At 45.6% G+C, this 22,719-nt stretch overlaps 1 protein-coding gene and 1 long non-coding RNA gene across 2 annotated transcripts in view; one reads left to right on the top strand and one right to left on the bottom strand.

Annotated features, from left to right (window-relative positions):
- NXN (nucleoredoxin) overlaps positions 1-22,719 on the bottom strand; it is a 164,931-nt gene that overhangs the window by 110,504 nt on the left and 31,708 nt on the right. The window lies entirely within an intron of this gene.
- Positions 1,274-13,374, top strand: LOC121017282 (uncharacterized). The gene is made up of 3 exons (XR_005784705.1): positions 1,274-1,380; positions 4,717-4,908; positions 13,268-13,374. It is a non-coding gene; the product is annotated as an uncharacterized LOC121017282 (long non-coding RNA).

Below are 22,719 nucleotides of genomic sequence, written 5' to 3'. Positions count from 1 at the left end.
AAAAAAAAAAGATTTTCTTAATCTGGAAATTCTAAGTATTTATTGTTTATGTGGCTTCCCCCCACCTCCTTTGTTCTTTTTTTTTTTTCAACGTTTTATTTATTTTTGGGACAGAGAGAGACAGAGCATGAACGGGGGAGGGGCAGAGAGAGAGGGAGACACAGAATCGGAAACAGGCTCCAGGCTCTGAGCCATCAGCCCAGAGCCTGACGCGGGGCTTGAACTCACGGACCGCGAGATCGTGACCTGGCTGAAGTCGGACGCTTAACCGACTGCGCCACCCAGGCGCCCCTCCTTTGTTCTTTTAATAGCAGCACCCCCATGTTCTTGGGAACATGGTTCTAGGTAATGAGAAGTTCTGTTCTTAAATGTGATTGCCCATCTTCCCACCGGAGGCAGCCAGAAAACTGTTCACCTGGAAGGGGAATGAGTGATCTGAATGAGGGCTAGGAAGAGTACTGGAATAGGAGATAAAAACAAGCAAAGATGGTGGGGGGGGGGGGAGGCTGATCTGGCTGAAGGACAGGGGTACTTCCATCAGAAGACACTGGGCTCTTGGGGGCAGAGAACTGAGAGAAAAAGGACACGGGCTACATGGAAAACAGGTGAAGCAAATTTCAAAATAGCGCCTGGAGATCGGCCTGGCCAACCCTCACCAGCTGTCCTTCAGTCACTCAAGTCTGCATGTAATGTTCCTTCAATGACCTAGAATCTTAGCAGCCAGAGAAGCTTGTACCAACAAAGCCATCTCCTCTGAGAAGCTGGGCTGCTGGTAATTAAAAAAGAGAGGCAAGATGGGGTGCCCGGTGGCTCAGTCGGTTAAGCGTCCGACTTCGGCTCACGGTTTGTGATTCGAGCCCCGCATCAGGCTCTGTGTCATCAGTGCAGAGCCTGCTTCAGATCCTGTGTCCCACTCTCTCTCTGCCCCTCCCTCCTCTCAAAAATAAATGAAAACATTAAAAAAAAAAAACAACTTAAAAAAAATTAAAAAGAGAGGCAAGGATAAATATCATAGATAAAGGAAAACCACAGTTGTAAGCTTGAAGCAGAACTCAGCCAAAACTGGAGGAATTATGTCACAGGACTGGCATAAGGAAGTCAGGAGGGTGGAGATGAAGGTGTTGCAAATAAAGTGCTGTGGAAATGTGCTGTCAACCTGTTGATGAGCACAGACGTTCAGGAAGTGGGATTATAAAGGCTCAGCACCACTTCTTTAAAAAGTGACATCTAACTTCGTATTTTACTTCAAAATAATGGCAGTTTGGGGAAAGGTGGTACACCTGGCATGTCTGACTTCATGAGAAAAGCATTCGATGAGCTTTTTTTCCATGGCATCCTGGCAGACACGACGGGGACCCGAAGGTCAGATAAGGCAAGCTGGTAAGTGGCCAAACCAGCATGCCCTCAAAGTGCAGATTATTGGATGAACATTAACCTAGAGGGAAGTTTCTCACTGTGTCCTAAGGGACTCCATTCTGGCTGTGTTCAGCTCAACGTTATTCGGGGTTTTTTTTTTTCTGAGGTGGGGAATGCGAGTGGAGGAGGGACAGAGAGAAGGGGACAGAGGATCCAAAGCGGAATCTGTGCTGACAGGCTGACAGCAGTGAGCCCGACATGGGGCTCGAACTCATGAACCAAGAGATCATGGCCTGAGCCAACCCAACTGAGCCACCCAGGTGCCCCAGCTCAACATTATTCCTAATTCCCTTGAAAAAAAAGTATCAGGGAATATCATGATCGCATACAGATATCACAAAACCAGAAGACAATAAATAGTATTGTCAGCTGTGTAAATGTGATACTCAGAATCATTTTTAAGAACTGCTTCCAATTTACATTTAATCCCCATACAGTAAAGCAGAGGCCTTAAATTGGTGAACTGCATACGTGCTTTATTTGGCTTGCTCAGTGTTTTGTTTTTAACTTTATTTATTTTGAGAGCCCAAGCACGTGGGCCTGTGCAGGTAGGGGAGGGGTAGAGAGAGAGAATCCCAGGCAGGCTCCGCACTATCAGCTCAGAGCCCAAAGCAGGGCTCGATCTCATGAACTGTGAGACCTGAGCTGAAATTAAGAGCCAGATTTAACCAACTGAGCCACCCAGGCCCCCTGGCTTGTTCTACGTTAAGAAAAAATTTAAACTAATAGCATGTAACAATTCGCTGGTTTCACTTTAAAATCCATATTTTAAGCTTGGAGAAACAGAACACCTCATTCCTGCAAAGGCAACATCAGCTGGAGGTGAGTGTGGCCTTGACCCCTGCATGGGCTTCCATTTGGGGCACGTGGCCCCCACCAGCATTTGAGTTAGTGACTCCTGCAGTAAAATGCTGGTTTGGATTATTAAATGTGATCGTATACACAGTTTTTGATTATGCATTAAATTCTGATCTCCTCTCACTTTCAGCCTTTGTCGATTTTGCTCCTGCAGCAAGATCCAACATCCGATCACAACTTTATAATGAGAACCTGTATATACAGAATATGCCAATTTTTCAATGTGTCTTCTTTTCCTTTGGTTTATTAAATCTTCCCAATATTCCAGGAAGTCTGGCTTTATTGTTTGTACTATAAGGGAGTTTAGCTAGCTAACAGGGGCCAAAGGCAAGATTTCAACTCAGGGTTTAGGTTAAATCTTAATCTACCACTTCCCACCATACCACACACCCCTCAACCCCTGGAGACAGCCTTGATTCCGACCCAACCAGAGGAGACTTAAGTCCAGATTGCAAAGCCCCTGGGCTGTTCTGGAAAAAGGACAGCATTTGGAATCCTTGCTTTATTTCCATGTTTAATCTTCTAAAAAAAAAGTTTATAGTAGTGCTTAATCCAAAGACAGCTGACTTTCATTTACACTTAACCTGTGTTGAACTCATACATTAAATTTTAAATCTCTGCTCTCGAAAATGTATTTTGCTCTTTTAGATCTCCTTGGTAATACTAGTAATTGGTATCTGGCCTACAAAAAGACCCCCAAAAAACAAAACAAAAAAAAAGCAAACAAAAAGACTTTGGACCCTATTAGAAGAATAGAATTTGAATTAGACAGACTACTTCTAGTCTAATTCTAATTCTAACTAGAATTAGAATAAAATCCCATTGGAAATCCAACTCAGGAAAGTTCCAGAATGAGAGAGCTGTGTAGCAGCTCAGAAAACAACCGGTCCAGAATGGAGGAAGACTAGAAAACCCCAGAAAAGGGGGATTCTCCAAGGTAAAGGGGGTACTCAATAGAATGCCTGACTGAATCGAGTTTTGGGGGAAAAATTGAGGACATAAGTCAAATAGAACAAGGGGGGTGGAAAGTCCATTAGGAACTTCAGGAAAAATACGGGGCGCCTGGGTGGCTCAGTCGGTTAAGTGTCTGACTTCCGCTCAGGTCATGATCGCACCACTTGTGAGTTCGAGCCCCGCATCGGGCTCTGTGCTGACAGCTCGGAGCCTGGAGCCTGCTTTGGATTCTGTGTCTCCCTCTCTCTCTGCCCCTCCCCCACTGGTGCTCTGTCTCTCAGAAATAAATAAACGTTAAAAATTTTTTTTAAAAATTAAAAAAAAGAAACTTCAGTAAAAATTTAAAAAAGCTGTACAAGAAATATAATCGTAATACACTGCTTGAATTTGCCCTGAACAATATTTACAGATGTTCAATTACACACAATGTAGGAATCACAAGTATATAACAGAATGTAAGTGTCAACAACTTTGACAGAGCAAAAATTCAAGAACAGAAAATAGGACAGAGAGGGGAAAAGAACTGAAGGGCAAAGTAGAAAGATACCAACATTCTCAAATCATGAAGTCTTTATTGAAGCACGAGGATTAAAGGCATAACTGCGTTATTTAAAGCTAAAAATGGAATCAAGAGAACCAGGAAGGTAAGGTTTAGTTTAAGTGAGTTAAATAGTCATCCATCCTAACAGAAAAGTAACAGATAATGTGGGATTTGTTGGATTGACAGAGAAATAGCAGGAACATATATTATTTAGAGATACACACATAATCACCAGAGTTTTTTTTTAAAAAGCCATTACAGTTAAAAGTGGTAGCTTTTGGGGCGCCTGGGTGGCTCAGTCAGTTGAGCGTCCGACTTCAGCTCGGGTCATGATCTCACAGTCTGTGAGTTCGAGCCCCGCGTCGGGCTCTGTGCTGACAGTTCAGAGCCCGGGGCCTGTTTCGGATTCTGTGTCTCCCTCACTCTCTGACCCTCCCCGTTCATGCTCTGTCTCTCTCTGTCTCAAAAATAAATACACGCTAAAAAAAAAAAAATTTTTTTTAAAAAGTGGTAGCTTTTGGGAATAGAAAGAAATAGAGGAAGATCACTTTTTATTATAAGCCTATGTGTACTATTTATGTTTAGCCATAAGCATGCATATATATATATATTTTTTTTTTTTTTCACATATTGGGAGACTGCAGTGGTAACTATACATGTAAAGTATGTAATAGGACAGCAGTGCCATTATGACTGCAATCAGTGTGACCCCCCTGGGAGCCAGAACAGACCTGTGTGAGGCTTTCTTCTCTGACCCACACATTTGCACAAGGAACACCTGCTCTGGTCCCGCAATGACATGTCACACCCGTCTGACAGGAGTTCACCCACTCTCAACCCTGCGTCCTCACGACCGCACTGAGTGATTTAGATCCAGTTCTCTCTGAAAGCCTTTATCTATGTGTCATTCATGAACTGAGCCTTGAATGCAGCATGTTGTCTCCCAGTTATTCCACAGATGAGTTGAGTGAATTAAATAATAAGGAATCAACTACCTGAACGTGGGCAGTCGGGGAGTATCAGAGGTTGGAAGGTCCAATTACCAGGACACACGTGGACTCTCTGGTGAGGACTGGGAAACACGGGGTGATCTGCTCTGGCACAGCACAGGGGAGATGGCCCCCAACATCCAGATCCAGGTGAGTTTGTTACTCACCAGGTGTTCTCTGGGCCCTTAATCTGAACAGACAGATGTGAAGGGTCCACCCTGGCTTCAGGGGGTATGTAGACCTGGATGGAGACTGGCAGACATCATTGCTCACAAAGAAGGAAATAGAACAGGTGTGCATATGTTTATGTGGGTGCAGGCGGGTTGCCAGGGGATGCTCATCCCCAGGAAAGAAAGAAATAGGCATGTGGAGCTACAAGGAATCTGTGACATTGTAGACATGATCAATGACAATGGTGGCTGGGCACCGGGTCATCTTACAAGGCTAACAGGAAAACCTAACAGAAAAACAATTATACATAAATACAAAGAGAAAGGGCAAACAGTTAACTGAGATGCTACCAGGAATGAACACGCCAAGAGGAATCAACAGTCGTGACCAAAGGAAGAGTTAAAGGCACAGGTGGGTTTCACGTTGGGGAGATGGGGAAGTTCCCTCGGATGGTTTATTTTCCTCCGTACAGAGCTCGGAGGATAAACTAAGAGAGTGTGAACTCAAAGCCAAGGAGGCCCCACGTTTGAGGACAACGGAGCATCTGTATTATCATACATTATTTAACTTTTAAAATAATTTTAATCCATTTGGAAACCTAAGGAAAAAAACTAAGATGAAAGAAAGATCATTTGAAAAGTCTGTCTCCCTACCTGGCTACCAACCAATGTTGCATGGTTTTGTCTTGAGTAGTGGTTCTTCAAGTGGGATCCCTGGACCAGCAGCCACAGCATCAGTGGTATCACCTGAGAACTAATTAGAAATGGGAATTTGGGGGTTCCACCCCAGACCTACCTAGTCAGAAACTCTGGGGTAGAGCCCAGCAGTCTGTATTTCAGCAAGCCCTCCAGGTGATTCTGATGCAGATGCAGGTTTGAAAACCACAGGTTTTGGGCAAAACAAAATCCAATGGCAGTGTTTGGTGCTATCATCATCTCCTCAGCTAAACTGTTTACGATCCACTTAGGCCAGGTGAAAGCCATAGCCCTGCTAAGAAAACAAACATTTTCAAGCAATCTCTAGAGCTAGTTTCCCGAGTTAGGGCCAGAGAGAGGTGACCTTGCCCTGACTTCTGGTGGAAGCCAGCAGCAAGGACTTGTCTTGGGAAGAAGTTTCTGAGAGGTACCCATCTGCCACAGTTATCAATGGGCAGGCAGTGGACTGGGTGGCCCCTTGGCTGAGCAGCTGAGTGCACTGGGAGTGCCATGTGGCTGGCTTTGCATAAGTCATCTGCTATTCTAAGGATGCAAGAGGCACTTCACTTCTGTTCTGGCTCCTGGCATTCTCAACAGAGCTCTCAGATATCCTTTGGCTATTTCTGACTTAAAATAGACCAAAGTGGGAGTGGGGAAGCAATATCTTGCATCCTATATACACTGTGATGATGGGCTCCAGGGTGTATGCTTTGCCAGCTTCTCACTTCTGCTTCTGTTAGGAGGGAGTCAGAGTTCCAGGAAGGTAGAGAACATTTCATGCCTGCCTCCATTTCCCTTTACAGAGCCCCTGACAGACACAGCAATCAGACAAAGCCTCAGAATCCTTAACATTCGCCTCACAAAGCTACTACCGATCAATCTGTATTGACGGGCAAGATGAAATTTATCATACCAGTCAGGACACCGGAGTATTTTATCATCACAAAGCCCAAAGGATGGCACAGTTGCCCTAGGGTCTCTCGGTAGGAACAGGTGACCGTCATTAATGACTTAATTTTCTGCACATTTTCCTTTTAGTTAGGGTAATGAATTTCATACATTACCATTTATTGCCAACAACATGAAACAGAACTCATTTTCATTTCTCCTAAACAGTCTTGCTAGAATTTATGTCCAGAGGTTGGTGGGCTGATCTGCATGCAGGCTTAACCATCCCTCTTTAAGGGAAATTAAAGAAGTACCTGGGTGGCTCAGTTGGTTAAGCGGCTGACATCGGCTCAGGCCAAGATCTCATGGTTCGTGAGTTTGAGCCCCACATTGAGCTCTGTACTGACAGTGCTTGGGATTCTCTCTCTCCCTCTCTCTCTCTCTCCCTCTCTCTCTCTCGCTTCCTCTCTCTCTGATCCTCCCCTACTTGCTCACTCTCTCTCTCTCTCAAAATAAATAAATAAACTTTAAAAAAAACACCTTAAAATATAAGGGAAATAAACTTGAAAAGTTCCAAAAGCCAATCCAGAATGGGTCTAAGTCCCATCTGAACATAAACAGAGTGATCTAAATGTTCAGTTCTGTTCCCTTCCTTCAAAGTGCTTATATACAATTTGGAAAGCAAAATGAAAAATACAAATCAAGGTAAGTAAGTGCCAAGTTGCTGATGGAAAAGAAAATAACACCAGAGGTTCCCAAAAGGAACTCAGAGAGTTGGAGGTTCCCAGAAAGTTGGAGAAGGCTTTCTGGAGGCCATAGTTGGATCTGGGCAGGCAGAGAGCAGAAGGGCAGACATTCCAGGCAGAGGGACAACCATCGCAGAGAGGAAAATGGGACAGAGCCTATGGCTCACCCCCAGGGAGCAGACAGGCCAGCCTGCCAGAGAGAGACCTTGAGGCCAGAGAGCAGTGAACAAGGCTCCGGGGACAGAGCAGGTGGAACAGGTGAGAAGACAGCCCTAATGAGTGGTTGAATGAGAATGGCGTTTAAGACAGATTAGTCCCGGGGGCACCTGGGTGACTCAGTGGGTTGTGCGTCCAACTTCAGCTCAGGTCATGATCTCACAGTTTGTGAGTTTGAGCCCCTAATCAGGCTTGCTGCTGTCACTACAGAGCCCACTTCAGATCCTCTGTCTCCTCTCTCTCTCTACCCCACCCCCCTCCAAATGCACTCTCTCTCAAAAATAAACATTAAAAAAAAAAAGATTATGGGTGGAGGAGGATGGGCTAAATGGGCAAGGGGCATTAAGGAGGACACTTGTTGGGGTGAGCACTGGGTGTTACATGTAGGGGATGAATCACTGAATTCTACTCCTGAAATCATTATTGCACTATATGCTAACTAACTTGGATGTAAATTAAAAAAAAAAAAAAAAAAAAGATTAGTGCCACTGAACTGAAACTGAAACTTGGGGAGGTACAAGGGAAGATCTATGGGTCTATGTCCTTTCTTAGTTCTCTTCTGGGAACAAGGACACTGAGTGGCCTATTGTCTCTCCCAGCCTGCCATCTGCAAGATAAGGAATTCAGACCAGCCTCCCTCACTTCCTCCGATTGCTTCTCCCCCACCACTCCCACCTCATCAATCCTAACAAACCCTGTCTTGCCACTGCATCCAGCACCATTAAATGCCCTGAAACTCTTCTAGGTTACCTGAGGGCTGGGAAATCATGGAGGGGATCTAATATGACACATTTGTAATTAGTTAATTACAGAGGCAGTGGGGTATAATGGTGAAGGGCTTGGGCTTGGAGTCATCCTGCCTGGATCTGAATCCAGATTTTTCACTTACCAATCTATGATTTTATGAAAGTTACCTAACCTCCCTATGCCTCAGTTTCTCCATCTATAAAATGGGGCTAATGACAACACTTACCTCATAGGGTTGTTATGGAGACTAAATTGACACACGTAAAAAATAAACAATGTCTGAGATGCCTGGGTGGCTCAGTCAGTTGAATGTCGGACTCTTGATTTCAGCTCAAGTCATGATCTCACTGTTCGTGAGATCGAGCCCCTTGTTGGGCTCTGTGCTGACAGCACAGAACCTGCTTAGGATTCTCTCTCTTTGCCCCACCTCTGCTCATGCACGCGCACAGCACGCGCTCTCTCTCTCAAAATAAATAAACTTAAAAAAAAAAAAGCAATGTCTTACAAATAGTAAGTGTTCATTAAAGATAACCATTATCAGTAGTACTATTATCCCATGTGTTAACTATACTAGTTCTGGGCACCTGGGTGTGGCTCAGTCGGTAAAGTGTATGATGTCAGCTCAGGTCATGATCTCCCGGTTTGTGAGTTCAAGCCCCACATCCGGCTGTCTGCTCTCAGCGCAGAGCCTGTTTCGGCTCCTCTGCCACCCCCCTCTCTCTCTTTCAAAAATAAATAAACATTCAAAAAAATTAACTATACTAGCTCCAAGATTATTTCCATGGGTTATTTCAAGCCAACCCATTCACAGAATTTTCTTACAAAGTCTAAACGTCCCTCAACTGCACCTGAATCCATGCAACCACCTGATGTTCACATAAAACTTTGGAGGTGGAGAGAACTTAGGAATTATCCAGCCCAAATAACTCTTTTAAATTTTGTTAATGTTTATTTTTTAGAGGGGGAGGGAGAGGCAGAGAGAGAGGGAGACACAGAATCCAAAGCAGGCTCTAAGCTGTCAGCCCAGAGCCTGATGTGGGGCTTGAATTCAGCTCATCATGAGCTGAGCCAAAATCGAGAGTCGGATGCTTAACCAACGGAGCCACCCAGGTGCCCTGAAATAACTCTTTTAAAGATGAGTAAACAGACTCAGAAAGGCTATTTGTCAGTACTCAGTAAAAATTTTCTTTCAACTGATCTGAATTGTCCAAATCACAAAGGAAATCGGAGATGGGCATTCAAGCCCCCCTCTGTAACCTGCTCCTTTTCAATCTTCATGACCACTTGGAATAGTCCATTCCCACCAACTTTAATATCTGCAGCCTGCATCTGCCAAAAGGACTAAAAATTCACCCGTTTCCAAATCCTCAAAAGTTCCCAAATGGAAGATAATTTAGCGTCTCATTCCTGGAGCCACTGGGACCAAGACACAGTGGAACCAATCACATAGAAGGTCCTTCGGTCTTTCGGAGAAAAAGTTCTACTTCAGGATGCAGTCACCATTGCCAGAAGCCAACATCTGCATCTAAAACACGGAACCATTTGAACTGGCAAGCGTGCGTTGTTAAGACCGAGGCGAGGCCTTTGGGAGAAGAGCTTGGCCAAGGGAGAAAATCTGATTAATGAGAAGATAAGCAGCCAAGAAATAAATTAAAAGACTGCTCACAGAGAGAGCACAGGGGGAAGGAGGGGGAGGTGAGGCTTGGTACACACATCGTGAGAGGGACGGAGAGCTTTAAGGATAAGGAAGAGGGGAGGGTAAGAACTGATTTTCTAATATTAGACTCACCACATGCTCAATTCCCAAATCCCAGCCAAAATGAGGGCCCTGTCCTGCGGTGAGTCCCAGGCAGCATTCTGCTTCGGGACACTTTTCTCGCATCAGGACTATGCGTGAATGCCAAAGCAAATCCCATCCATCTCAACTCCTCGCTGCAACACAAAATTACTCACAGGGCTTATCTTGAAATGTCCTTTCATCTTGGCCTCCCACTAACTTAAAACAATGCATTTAAAAAATATTCAAGACCCCCACAGTAAATCCATATCCCCATTATTCACAAAGCACTTATTAGGAAGCTGTTTATCCTGAACAATACGTGGTCAGTTTGAGAAATATGCCTTCTGTTAAGCTGCTTTTGATAAAATATATAAATCAAAGCCTTCGTGAATACCAGAACACTATCAATTTGGACCAAATTCCTGGATTCTAATGCAAGCAGCTCAGGTCCTCAAGCTTTCAGCACAAACATCTCTTGCCCTTTATTAATTGAAAAATAAGCAGATGAGGAAAGACACGGGTGCATGGCTCGCTTTGCAACTTAACAAATGACGTGATGTTCTCAAACTTTGATTTAGTTTTAAGTAGGCATTTTCTTTTCAACTTTATGATAAAAGTGATAAATGCTGACTATGGGAAATTTAGGAAGTACAGAAAAGAAAACCAAGGGGTCGCTTCTGAAAACGTTCTTAAATTGATGACTGATGGTTGATAAGATCCCAAGCCTGGCCATATTCCAACCCAACTAAGAACATTCTCCTAACCTATTTCCAAGCAGACTTTCTAGTTGGACAGAGCATTTATTCGCTGCCACTCACCATTGCATCATTTTGCTGTGCTCTTCAAAACAGCTGCGGAATCCACCCCGATTCCTAGGTTTCTGGGGGTTCTCTGGCAAGGAGTCACCGCCTCTCTTACGTCATGTGCTCTACACGACAGCCAAAAATCCCCTGGGCTTAACAACACTGGGATGCGGGGGGGGGGGGGGGGTTACACTGGATGGCTGTGCGGACAGGGCAAGGACAAACCAGGGGCTATTTTGCGGCTGGCCAACCAGGCAATGAAGTTTGGGAAAGGGTAACTCTCCGAAACCGAGAGCTATGAAATCAGGTCAGGGTGCAGCCAGAGGAAAGCTCAGAAGGCCCTCAAATCTTCTGGCCAGGGCAGAATCTGGAGGCATCTAGAAAATCAGAGGTTGATAACAGAGAAGAGCTGGTAAGGCCTTGTAAAAATGAGAAGACACCAGCCTTGGAACTCGTTGAGGGCTACAGCCAACAAGCATTCTAGTCAATGAGCTATGTGCTTGTTCACTCAATGCCTATATATTGAGCGCCTACTGTGTATAAGACCCAGACTCATACAGAACAGGACCGTGAGTAACAGAAGGAGCTTACTCTGATAGAGCTCTAGGAAAAAATGCTATTAATGTGGGTACTGACTGTTGGAGTCCTTCAGAGAACAAAGCCACCTTTCATACCAGGCTGCCCGCATGAGAGTCTGCTTACCATCCTTCCAACATAGCCCACATAAGACCCGCAGCCTGGATGCTGTGAGGCTACACCATCTCTGTCCCCCTCCTGCTTACATCCTTTGTCCCCCAAAGGATGGTGGGGTCGCTCCATATCAGTAGTGTGCCATTCATTCAACCTATGGAGTAAAGCCACGCCATCAGGCCTCAACCCAGTGTAAACACTATTCACAAGAACACCTGACTACAGCTATCTGTCTCATTAGATGACAAAGGCTTCAGTTTTACCTTTTCCTCCCCTTAGAGTAGAAGAACTGCCCTTTGAGCACCACCGCTGTGCATGTTGTGGTGAGTGGCTGCCTGGCTGGTGCAGCCCTTACACACTGCTTGTGCAAGCCCGGGCTCAGCACGCACCCCAGCTAAAGCCCTTCTGTGAATGGACGTGCTACGTGGCTCAGCCACTGAGGCTTTCCTTCTACACTTTCCCGTCCCCAAACATGATCTAAGGACTGGATGCTGCTGTGAAAACTGGAGCCAGGTAAACACCACTAAGCTAGAGAGAAGCAGGGAGAGAACAGCAAGGTGTGCCGGCTGGCCTCCTTTCTGTGATGCCAAACCCTGACCACACAAACAATGAGGAAAGAAGGCTATTAGGACACCCAGGCTTAACAGGCATGTGGAGTACCAGTCAGGCGTCCCCGGTCAGCTTGAACCTGTTTTCAGGATATATGGCCTTACAAGACAATTTTTCCCAAGTTGCAAATACATATGAAATACTTCACGAAGGCATTACAGTTTACATTCACACACATCAACTCACCTTTGCTGCAAAAGTTAAAATGATATAAAACTAGGAGTGCCCCAGAAAATGCAGGACATGTGTTCACCATCACAATACCTACTGATATAAAAGAGACAGAAAATAATCCTTTCTCTGTGGTAAGTGTAAGCTAATCTTCAGGGCTCTTACGAGAACAAAGAGCCAATACGTACACATAAGCACCTAGATCGACGTTAGGTACAAAGGGAGTGCTATGCAAGTCTGTTCAACAAGGAAAAGGGAATAGCATTTTAAAATGCTATAGTTTGGAACAACATATTTAACAAAAATTTGCTGTGAACCCAGAGACTCAAAGTTTATGAGGAAACTGTCCACAGTCTCCAGGGGCTCCAAGCCCAAGGAGGAGAAGGAGTCTAGGGCTCCAGCTATGGGGGGGTTGTCTGGATAGGAAGGTCTACAGCGTGGGACCAGACACCTTCTGGGTGGGAGCCTGGCCAAGCATCCTGGATGGGCTGCCTTTCCCTGAATAACCCTTGCTAGCCCGCAGTGGGAGGCAGGGGGCATTTAATTAGAGCTCTCTAGGCCTTGGCTGGGTAAACACTTCAATGAAAGAAAGCTTGAGATCAACCAAGATAGAGATGTAATTTGAAAAGCTGACTCTTAAATACATACATAAAATGAAATCTGGAATATCTGAACACTGATTGGATATTTGATGTCATGATGTCATGATCCATTTTGCGGGTACGATAAGTCGTTTTTCAGATCCTAACCTTTTCTAGATCATATTCAAATACTTATGGCTAAAATGATACGATGCCCGAGATTTGCTTCAAAACCACAGAGGGGGTAGTAGGCTGGCAAAGGGGAGAGAAGAAACAAAGACTGGCTATGAACTGATTATTGCTGCAGCTGGATGATGGGTGTGTGGGGGTTCATGGTATTGTTTTGCCGATTGCTATATACATTTGACACGGTCATAAGAACAAAATTTTTGTTATGCTTTTTTTTTTAAAGGAAAAAAAGGAGGGGGGCAATGGCATGGTTAAAAGAAGAATCCAGGCATTCCAGAGAAGGAAATGGCCAGAGGAAAGAGCCTGCCTTGAAGAATTTGGGAAACAAGTAAACCACCAGGCGATGATCATTCACACAATGAATCCTGAAGTCGCAGTTTAAGCGGGGAACTTGGGGGCGGAGCGGGGTGAAAAGGAAAGAAAAACTGAAATATTCACCATAATCAAGAAGAACATATGTTCGTCCGGGATTATTGCCAGTGAAACCTCATTTCCTTCCGAACACGTACACAAAGTTACTGGGGTCTCTCCCTACCTACATCCCCCCCCCAACCCCAACACACTCACACCAGACAATTTCACTCTCCTCTGCAGATTCCGGGGAGGTATCCTGGAGACAGACATCAAAGGAATTAGAGCTGGCAGCCCAGAACAGGTCATGCTGTCAGAGGGAGGCTAGGAACCACATGAAAAGCAGGGAATTCACAGGGCGTTTATTATTATTATTATTATTTTTTAAAGAGCTCAGAAATGTCTCTCGTTTTAGTTTTAGTTTAAGGACAGCTACCTCTGGGGAAAAGGCTTTGAAGTCATCTGGCCCAGAGCAGCAAGCAGCAGAGGGAGGAAAATGCTGCGCCCAGTGGAAAAAAAACAGAGGGATCCACGTCGGCTTACAGGTTTGGCCTCTCTTCGCTAAATGATAACCCAGAAGATTTATGCTTGATATAAGGACATGAAGGAAAAGAAAAAGGAAAAGCCACCAGATATAAATAGGGTAGCCGGGACCGGATCTGAAAAGGCTACAAGGCTACAATTGCAACTGCCTTCCTGAGCAGCCGCAGTTTATAGAGATTAAGTTAAAGAGACCCTGGTAGGACCCCACTGACGACCTCTTATTTGGAGGCTCAAGTGCTGGAAGACAAGAGTGGCCTGACAGGCAGACGAAGCATGCCACTCGGACTGTGTGCTGCTCGAGACAGCGCTACCTGAGATGCCCGGGATGGGAGGTCCCAGGGCAGAGGTGTGGTATCTACAGCAGAGATGTGACAAACAGGCGGGCCGCCAGTCACGGCTGACAGCCAGCAGGAAGGAAACAAGAAAAAAGTCCGAGCTTAAAGTTGACCCCAACTCAGCAGCACCAACCAACACAGAAGAAAGAGAACAGAGACGGTCCCTGCTAGAACTGCCCATGTGTCCAGCATCTTCCCGGCTCCTGTGGGGATATTAAGGAGCTGAAGTGGCAATTAACTTCGCATCGACAATCCCAAGGTCTGAAAGGAGACTCTATTGGCATCAAGGCAGAGGGGACAGAGGGCCACCAAGTGGAAATTACAAGCCCCACCTGTGCACAAACACGGGACCTGACAAAACTTTATTCAAGGGCAAATGAGCCATACAAACCAGAATATTCCACAACACCAAATATTCCACAACACCAAAAGCAAGATGTTGCATTTAAGATACAAAGAACAGACCACCGAAAACAGGAAAAATACGGAAAATGCATGCATGCTTTTAGGCCAAAGTGTTGAAAGAAAGAAGGAAAGAAAGAAGGAAGGAAAGAAAGAAAGAAAGAAGGAAAGAAAGAAAGAAAGAAAGAAAGAAAGAAAGAAAGAAAGAAAGAAAGAAAGAAAGAAAGAAACTGAATAAAATGAGGAAATGTAAAAAAAAAAACTAAAAATGCAATTGCATTTTTACAAGATCCATTTAAAGGCCATAAAAAACAACAGTGCCAATACTATAGAATTGAAAGGAACAATAAAAAGAGAACGGAGAAAGTCAAAAGAAATTAAAATGATGAAATGAGGACAGAACAAATGAAAGGGGGAGAATACATAAAGATACAATGAAACCTCTGACCCAGTAGTCCTTCTAATTGTTTTATTTTTACTTTTAGGAGAAAGAAAGAGGGAGAGCAGGGGAGGGGCAGACCTAGAGGGAGACAGAGGATCTGAAGCAGGCTCTGTGCTGACCAGCAGAGCCCAATGTGGGGCTCAAACTCACAAACCGCAAGATCATGACCTGAGCTGAAGTGTGTCGCTCAACTGACTGAGACACCTAGGAGCCCGAAGCATGGCATTTTTAACATAGTGAAATACCATGTAGCTCTCAGAGATCATCTTTTAGAAGAATACAGTCTTACGTGGAAATAGGAGTACACAAGAAAAGAGGCCTACAGGTGATTTTCTCCCCTGTACACTTTTTTAATATTTTCCAATTTTCTACAATGATCCTGTATTACTTTTGAAAGAGAAAAATATCCCGATAGGTGTTTTTGGTAAAATGAAGAACAAAAGAGCCCCAGGCAACCTTAAAATACAACAGTAGGGCTGCCAAAAATCGATTCTGCTGAGGTCAAAGGCAACTCCCCTTCATGAAGCTATCGCTCAGACAAGTCTCCTCACTATTCAGGATTGGCACCTTACAGTTTGCCTTATTTTACAACAACCCAGCAGGCTTTCCAGAACTCTTAAGAATAGGATGCCACTGCACAGCCATCAATTCACAGCATGGGTTTGCCTCCTCGGGTTTTCTATAGGGTAGACAGGCTGGAGACTCTCCCCTCCCTTCTCTGTGCCAACATACTTCACTACTTTTAAATAACCTGTCACTTTCTAAAGGTAAATATTAGGGTTAGCTCCTTCTCAGGCATCATAATTCTCTCTCAACTAAAATGTTTGTGAATTTTCAATCTCTCCACTGAGGTCCGTGTCCTCCATGAAGCTACCCTGTGGACAGCTGACTCCTGGCTCTATTTTAAATATCCCAGTTTATGGACCTCTAGAGAAAAGTCACAGGCAGGGACATGGAGGCTCCAAGGAGATCTACTGACCAGAGAGGGTTCTGCGATCACAATGCAAAAGCAGAAAGGATTCCCTGACAAGGTCCTGAACACACAGCCTTAGGCGTGTCTGCTCTCTACAACTTACACACTTCTTCTAAGTTACTTCTTCCAGCCTTCAGACACTGAAAATAAGTAACATCTTGGCATTACATCACATATCTTTCTTCAAAAGAACATCACTAAACAGCGAAAATTGTAAGTTATTATGTCTATTCTACTACAATAAAAAAAATGTAACTTTTTTAAAAAGTTTTTTTTAATGTTTATTTATTTTTGAGAGAGAGTGAGCGAGTCGGGGAGGGGCAGAGAGAGGGAGACAGAGGGGCAGAAGAGGGCTCCACGCTGGCAGCAGAAAGCCTACATGGGGCTCCAACTCACTAACCATTAGATCATGAACTGAGCTGAAGTCAGATGCTTAACCAACTGAGCCACTCAGATCCCCCTAAAGATTTTATATTTAAGTAATCTCTTCACCCAATGTGGGGCTCAGATTTACAACCCCAAGATCAAGAGTCACATGCTCTACTGACTGAGCCAACCAGGCACCCCAAAAATATAACTTAAAAAAAAAGTCACTCAACTCTTCCACTTAAAAAATAAATATCACCTGCTATATAACTTGCTCAAACTTTGAGAGTTTGGAATGTAGGTGACTCATGTTCCAATCTTGTCTGTATTAGCCCCAAACTCCAAGAAGATTAAATATACTTCTGACTTTATTATTTTTTCTAAGGTTTATTTTGAGAGAGAACGCAAGCAGGGAAAGGGCAGAGAAGGAGGGAGCCAGAGAATCCCAAGCAGGCTCCGCATTGTCAGCGCAGAGTCTGATGCGGGTCTCGAACTCACGAACCGCGAGATCATGACTTAAGCCGAAGTCGGATGCGTAACCCACTGAGCCACCCAGGCACCCCTTTCCTTCTGACTTTAAGGCTGAAAGTTTATACAGACCCTTCCCTGGATGAGGACTGCCTCCAAAAGTAGTAATCTTCCCGTCAGCTAGAGGCCCTGCCTTGTGCTCATGTCAACATGGTGGCTCCTCTCATCTGTCCACTCTACTTCAGCCAGTGGTTCCGCTTTGAGCCCTTTCAGTTGAATGGATGGCAAAGGCCGAACAGTATGATAGGTTATTGTTGTTTATTTGTTTCAAGTAACTAAAAGTGACCAGATCCAGGGCGCCTGGCTGGTTCAGACAGTAGAGCATGTGAATCTTGATTTTGGGGTCGTGAGTTCAAGCCCCACACTGGGCGTAGAGTTACAATTAATCAATCAATAAAATAAGATAAAATAAAAGTCATCAGATCCTCTTCCTTTCATCTCTGGCAAATTATCCGGTGCTGGAAAAGTCCCTCTGCAAGCCAGTCAACAGGGTGCAGGTGGGGAGAGAGGGAGGAAGGGAAGGAAGCCCTTTTCCCTCATTCTCACCTCAAAAACACCAAGCTTTGTTCAGGGATTCCCAGCAAGTCCATATTCCTCACTCTTAGAAACTGAATAGAAAAATGCAGCAATGCTTGGGCAGAGGTCAACATTTTTAAAATTGCGTCCAGCAGGGTTGGTATTTTCTTTCAGGCAAGGGCCACACTCGGGGAAACTTTAAAACCAATAATAACAAACCACCTGCCAACTGTGAAATACATGGAGAAGAGAAAATTGGGTGCAAAATGGAAATGGATTTTTCTAAAATGGAGTCAGATGCCCAAAGGGCTCACCAGAGAACTCTAGGAATGGTGGCCTCAGTAATCAACCACATACCAATGATTTGCAACAGCGAGCATTTCTCTTTAAAGCATTTGTGGAAGCACCAAAAGGGGCTGAAAACTGTTTTCTCAAGCCTTCAGTCCTGTTCCCGAGACAAGCCATGCCCTCTGTCACCACCCTGGCCCGCGCCCTCTCATTAGCCTCTCAGGCTGCCCTTCCCCACTCCAGTTCTCCAACAAAATCGTACCAGAATAATTTTCCTTAAATACCACAATCATCATCTCATGCCTCTGCTCAAACTCCTTTAATGGCTGCTTAAATCATCATACATTTGGTGTAAACTTTCTAGCCTGCTTCTCCAGCCCCTCAGCACAGACTTCTATTCCTCTCCTCCCAGAACGGGCCTCCATCCTAGGCCCCCTCAGGACCTGGGTTTGAGTCCCTGGTCTGACTTTCACAGCTGCATGGACCAGAACACTTTTTGTGACAGAAGGAGGCTGGATTTTGGACAGGCCTGAGCCTGAATCCCATCACTGTCACTTGATAATTTGCATGGCTTGGGCAAATCACTTTGCTTCTCTGAGCCTCAATTTCCTCACTTGAAAAAAAGTGGATTAACACCACTTAATCACAGGGTTGTTTCATGGGTAACATGGAAAAGAGCTTGTAAAGCACTGGCACGGTGCTCAGTCCCCGGCTGGCACATTTTCCCCTTGTGCAGGTAAATGTGAGTGCCCTCCTCTCGCAGCCCTCTAGCAGGGCTCCTCTCGCAGTAGTCAGGAATGCACACTGCTGAAGGCAGACAGTCAAGTGCTATGCAGGGAGTATGTGTTGTGACCATTTTTGAGCTCACCCTGGGAACTCTGCCTGAAATGTTTCTTCTCCCCTCCCCTTCCAGGCCACAGCAAACCCCAGCTTCCCTGACCACTCCAAGGGGTCCCAGGCTTGCCTTCCGACTCACACAGCTGAATGCCATCTTCTCTGTTTTTCATCGCTTCTCTGACAGGGGTAGGGCCTTTCCTCTGCTAGAAGACCATAAACTCCCTGGACACCGCGTGCTTCGTGCTCCTGAATGCCCCCCAGGAACTCTCTGTGCAAAACTCCACACCCACTGATGCTCCACAGGCTGCCAGGTACAGACAGAGCACAGAGAGCACAGTGTTCGGAGCTGCTGTACCCCTGACAGCCCGTAAGGCCAAAATCGCCAGGAGGCCACCCAAGGACAAAACCAGGCCCTTAGATGTCTCGCTTGACACACACATTTTAAGTTTTAACTAGCTAACACCACTTAGAAAGCGGAAGAGTCCACGTTTTGTAAACATTTTGGAAGATTAGACCACCCAGGTCTGCATTCCCACATGGCTACTCCTCTGAGATGAAGGGTGCTCTCCCCAGTTCGCCCCAGGCCCACCACTTCCTATCACCTCTGCACCGCACAGAACGCAGGCAAAACAGAATTGCTTTTTACTCCTAATTCTCTATTAAAGTTTAGGAAATAGAAGTTCCACGAGAAAGGACGTAGGATTCTAGAAAAATGGGCAAGGAGTATGTTTCTCTGTGGAAGAGAAGATTATTCCTCTGTGTTTCGTAAACACACAAAGAAGGTCCATGTGGAAATCGCCCACGTGGTTCATGCCATTAGGTGACAGGAGGTGTTTGTGCATGCTGCCCAACAGCAATCCTAAGTGGGTTTTATCCCCTGGGGGATAGAAGTTAAACAGTGAAAAGTCAGTGGGTACTAAGGGTATGGATGTCCTCCCCCGATATAACGAATAGAGGGGTCCAGTAGGGCAGACCATAGGGTCACAGTGCACACAGCCATCCCAACACCTCCGCCCACCCTCAGGTATCAGGGGCAGCCAGCCGTCTCCTATTTGCTCCCTCGGCTTATCTCTTTTTTTTTTTTCCCTCTCTCTCTCTCTCTAGACTCTTGTCAATTCTGCCCTTTCACAGAAATGCTAATCTTCCAGAGATGATCAGCCAATCAGGAGCCACTTTGGGCTGGGTCAGCAAACCGCAGGCTGGAAATGTCCCTGGGGTCCTGGGACCTTGGCTGTTTTCACCCTTTTGGCTGCTCAAAGGGCTCTTTCTTTGCTGCCATAGACATTCTTTCCTGGGGTAGTGAGACACTGTGTGTGTGTGTGTGTGTGTGTGTGTGTGTGTGTGTGTGTGTTAGGGGAGTTGGGTTAACTAAAAGAAGACGAGGGGTTGATGGATTCTATGTGCTTGAAAATTCAGAAGCCCATCTTCTGAGAACTGAAGGTTTCAACCACTCTCTTGAATCCTCCCTTTTCTAAGAGTCTGTGTTTGGTGTGCCTGCCTTATCTCCAGTAATATCCGAGCTGAGAAATTCCTGCTAAAGACCAAGGCCATATCTGCTTCCCAAATGTGCCTTAAAAATGTAACTAACTGGGTGGCTCAGTTGGTTAAGCATCCGACTTTTGATTTCAGCTCAGGTCATGATCTCAGGGTTTGTGGGTGCAAGCCTGACATCAGGTTCTGTGCTGACAGTGCAGCATCTGCTTGGGATTCTCTCTCTCTCTGCCCACCCCCCCGCCTCGCCTCCACTTGCTCATGCTCACTCCTGCTCTCTCTCTCAAAATAAATAAACTTCAAAAAATATTAAAAGAAAATGAGGTGATTCTGCCACTTACTAGCCCTGTGGGCTCATCTTTTAATCTCTCTGCTTCAGTTTCCTTATCTGTGAAATGGGGGTAACAGTACCTACCTCATAGGTTCTTGTGAAAGTAACATGAGGCAGCACATGTAAGTACTTCCCATCATGGTGCCTGGCACATGCAAGACATCTCCTTAAGTGACAGCCTTCCTCAGTTACTAGGCAGCTCAGCACAGCCCCAGGGGCAGGTTCTGGAGTCAGAGGGCCAAGCTCAAATACTGACCCAACAGTATCTCACTTACCAGCATGACCGGCAGAACTACTCAGTCCAATAGTGCCTCCCTCAACGGCCATCTTGAGACAGGGAAAAGGAAGGGACCCCATGAAAGAAAAAGCTGGTTTTCTCCTTTGCGTCTTGTCCTGCTTCTATTCTTGCTAGGACTTGCACCCTTACCTGACACATGCCTTAATGGGTGTCCACCTTGTGAAGGTCAAGGAGTTAATGATTTCTTTGGAGGCTCCCAGCACAACAGATAACATCTAAGGAGCATCTGGTGAGGTCCCCATGAATGTTTTCCAAGACCACAGCCTCCAAACACCTTGAAGCAAGACCCCTGGCTCCAGGGCATAAATGACTTCTGGAGGACACTGAGCACAGTTCCTGGATGCCTGAGAGGACACATACACCACACCACTGTCCTCGATACAAACTCCAGACCCCGACCAAAGACAAGACTCATGCTCCTTTTCCTTTCCAAGTCTTCCAGACGCTCTGGCTGTATCTGCTCTCCCTAGATCTTCAACAAACCCTGCTCTTACTTCCTCTCGGCTAATGTTTGATTTCCATCATGTGCGAAGCCAAGGACCCTCTTGGCTGGTCCGTGGGACACCCTCTGGGTCCTCAGACCCAGCCTGCCCACATCGATGTGAGAACTTAAATAAATACATACAAAGCACTTGTCCAGGGCCTGGCAAAGTGCACACCCAATAAATGAAAGCTGTAACTCTGACTCTTATTATGATTATTTATTCTCAGCATCCCTTCATTCATGTGTCTCATTCTACATCACAAAGCACTAGATACTGGAGTACAGTGGCGACCTAAAAGCATATTAACACTAATAATCATCAGGGCCTGCCTGAGATGGACCAGAGCTGCAGGACTAATGGGTCTCATACAGGAAGGAAGGATACATCTCACAGCTACTGTGGACTCTGTATGAATGACTGACTACAAGATTGTATCCACTCACTTTCTTAGACATTATAGGCAGGCAGAACAGGGTTTCCCTGCATTTAACTAATTTCATATAATGCATGTCCTATGTACCAGGCACTGTGATATATGCTGGGAACAAAACAGTGACAAGCACTGGGAATATGGCTTTTGTTTTTTTGTTTTGAGAGAGAGAGAGTGAGAGAGAGCAAGCAGGGGTGGGGTGAGGGAGGGGAGAGAGGGGGAGGGAGGAGACAGGGGGAGAGGGGGAGAGAGGCAGAGAGAGAGAGAGGCAGAGAGAGAGAGAGAGGGAGAGAGAATGAATATCTCAAGCTGGCTCCATGCTCAGCGCAGAGCCTGACATAGGGCGCCATCCCACTACCCTGGGATCGTGACCTGTGCTGAAACCAAGAGTCAGACACTCAACTGACTGAACCACCCAGGTGCCCCGGGTATATGTATTTTCAAAGAGCTCCCCAGTTGACTCTGAGCATCAGCCAGGGTTGAAAAATCACAACTTGAGGTTTCACTTGGGATAAGCTCTTGAGGCAAACCTAACAGAGCTAGGTCCCATCACCATTCCCTGCCTCTCCCCACTGCGCTCTGAGGTGAAGTATATTCCCCATAAGACAATGGGATCCACACTTAAGAACAGGAGGAACAGAGACTAAGTCTCCGCTCCACTGGCCTCCTTTGCTAGCACTATCTGCTTCCTCAATCTGGAAAAGGGCAGCAAAGGGAGGGCCCTCCCACCGCCACTTCTCCCACCCAACCCCCACCCCCACCCCAGGGGGCTGGGGGGACTCAGCCTGAGCTCCAGCCTGGGAGCAGCAGCTGGGGGGTAGTGATGCAGGCAGACATTACCCATCCTTAGGCCCCAGCGTGCAGACCCAACACCTTGTGATAACAGCCATTTGGCCAGCAGCTTCTGAGAGGATAATGCTGAAACCAAACAGCTCAACAGCCAGAAGTAATTTGCCCCAAGAATTGGTCCTGCTTGGAGGCAAAACAATTAGTAGGTTGATGACAGCCTGATGCTTGAGAAATCATTTTTTAAAAAAGAAGGGAAAGAAGGGTTGTTTA

The sequence above is a fragment of the Herpailurus yagouaroundi genome, unplaced genomic scaffold (genome assembly GCF_014898765.1).
Source record: "Herpailurus yagouaroundi ecotype Mexico unplaced genomic scaffold, PumYag 215, whole genome shotgun sequence".
NCBI lineage: Eukaryota > Metazoa > Chordata > Mammalia > Carnivora > Felidae > Herpailurus > Herpailurus yagouaroundi.
The sequence above is the reverse complement of the archived record's forward strand: the minus strand, read 5'-3'. Positions and strand labels throughout refer to the sequence as shown.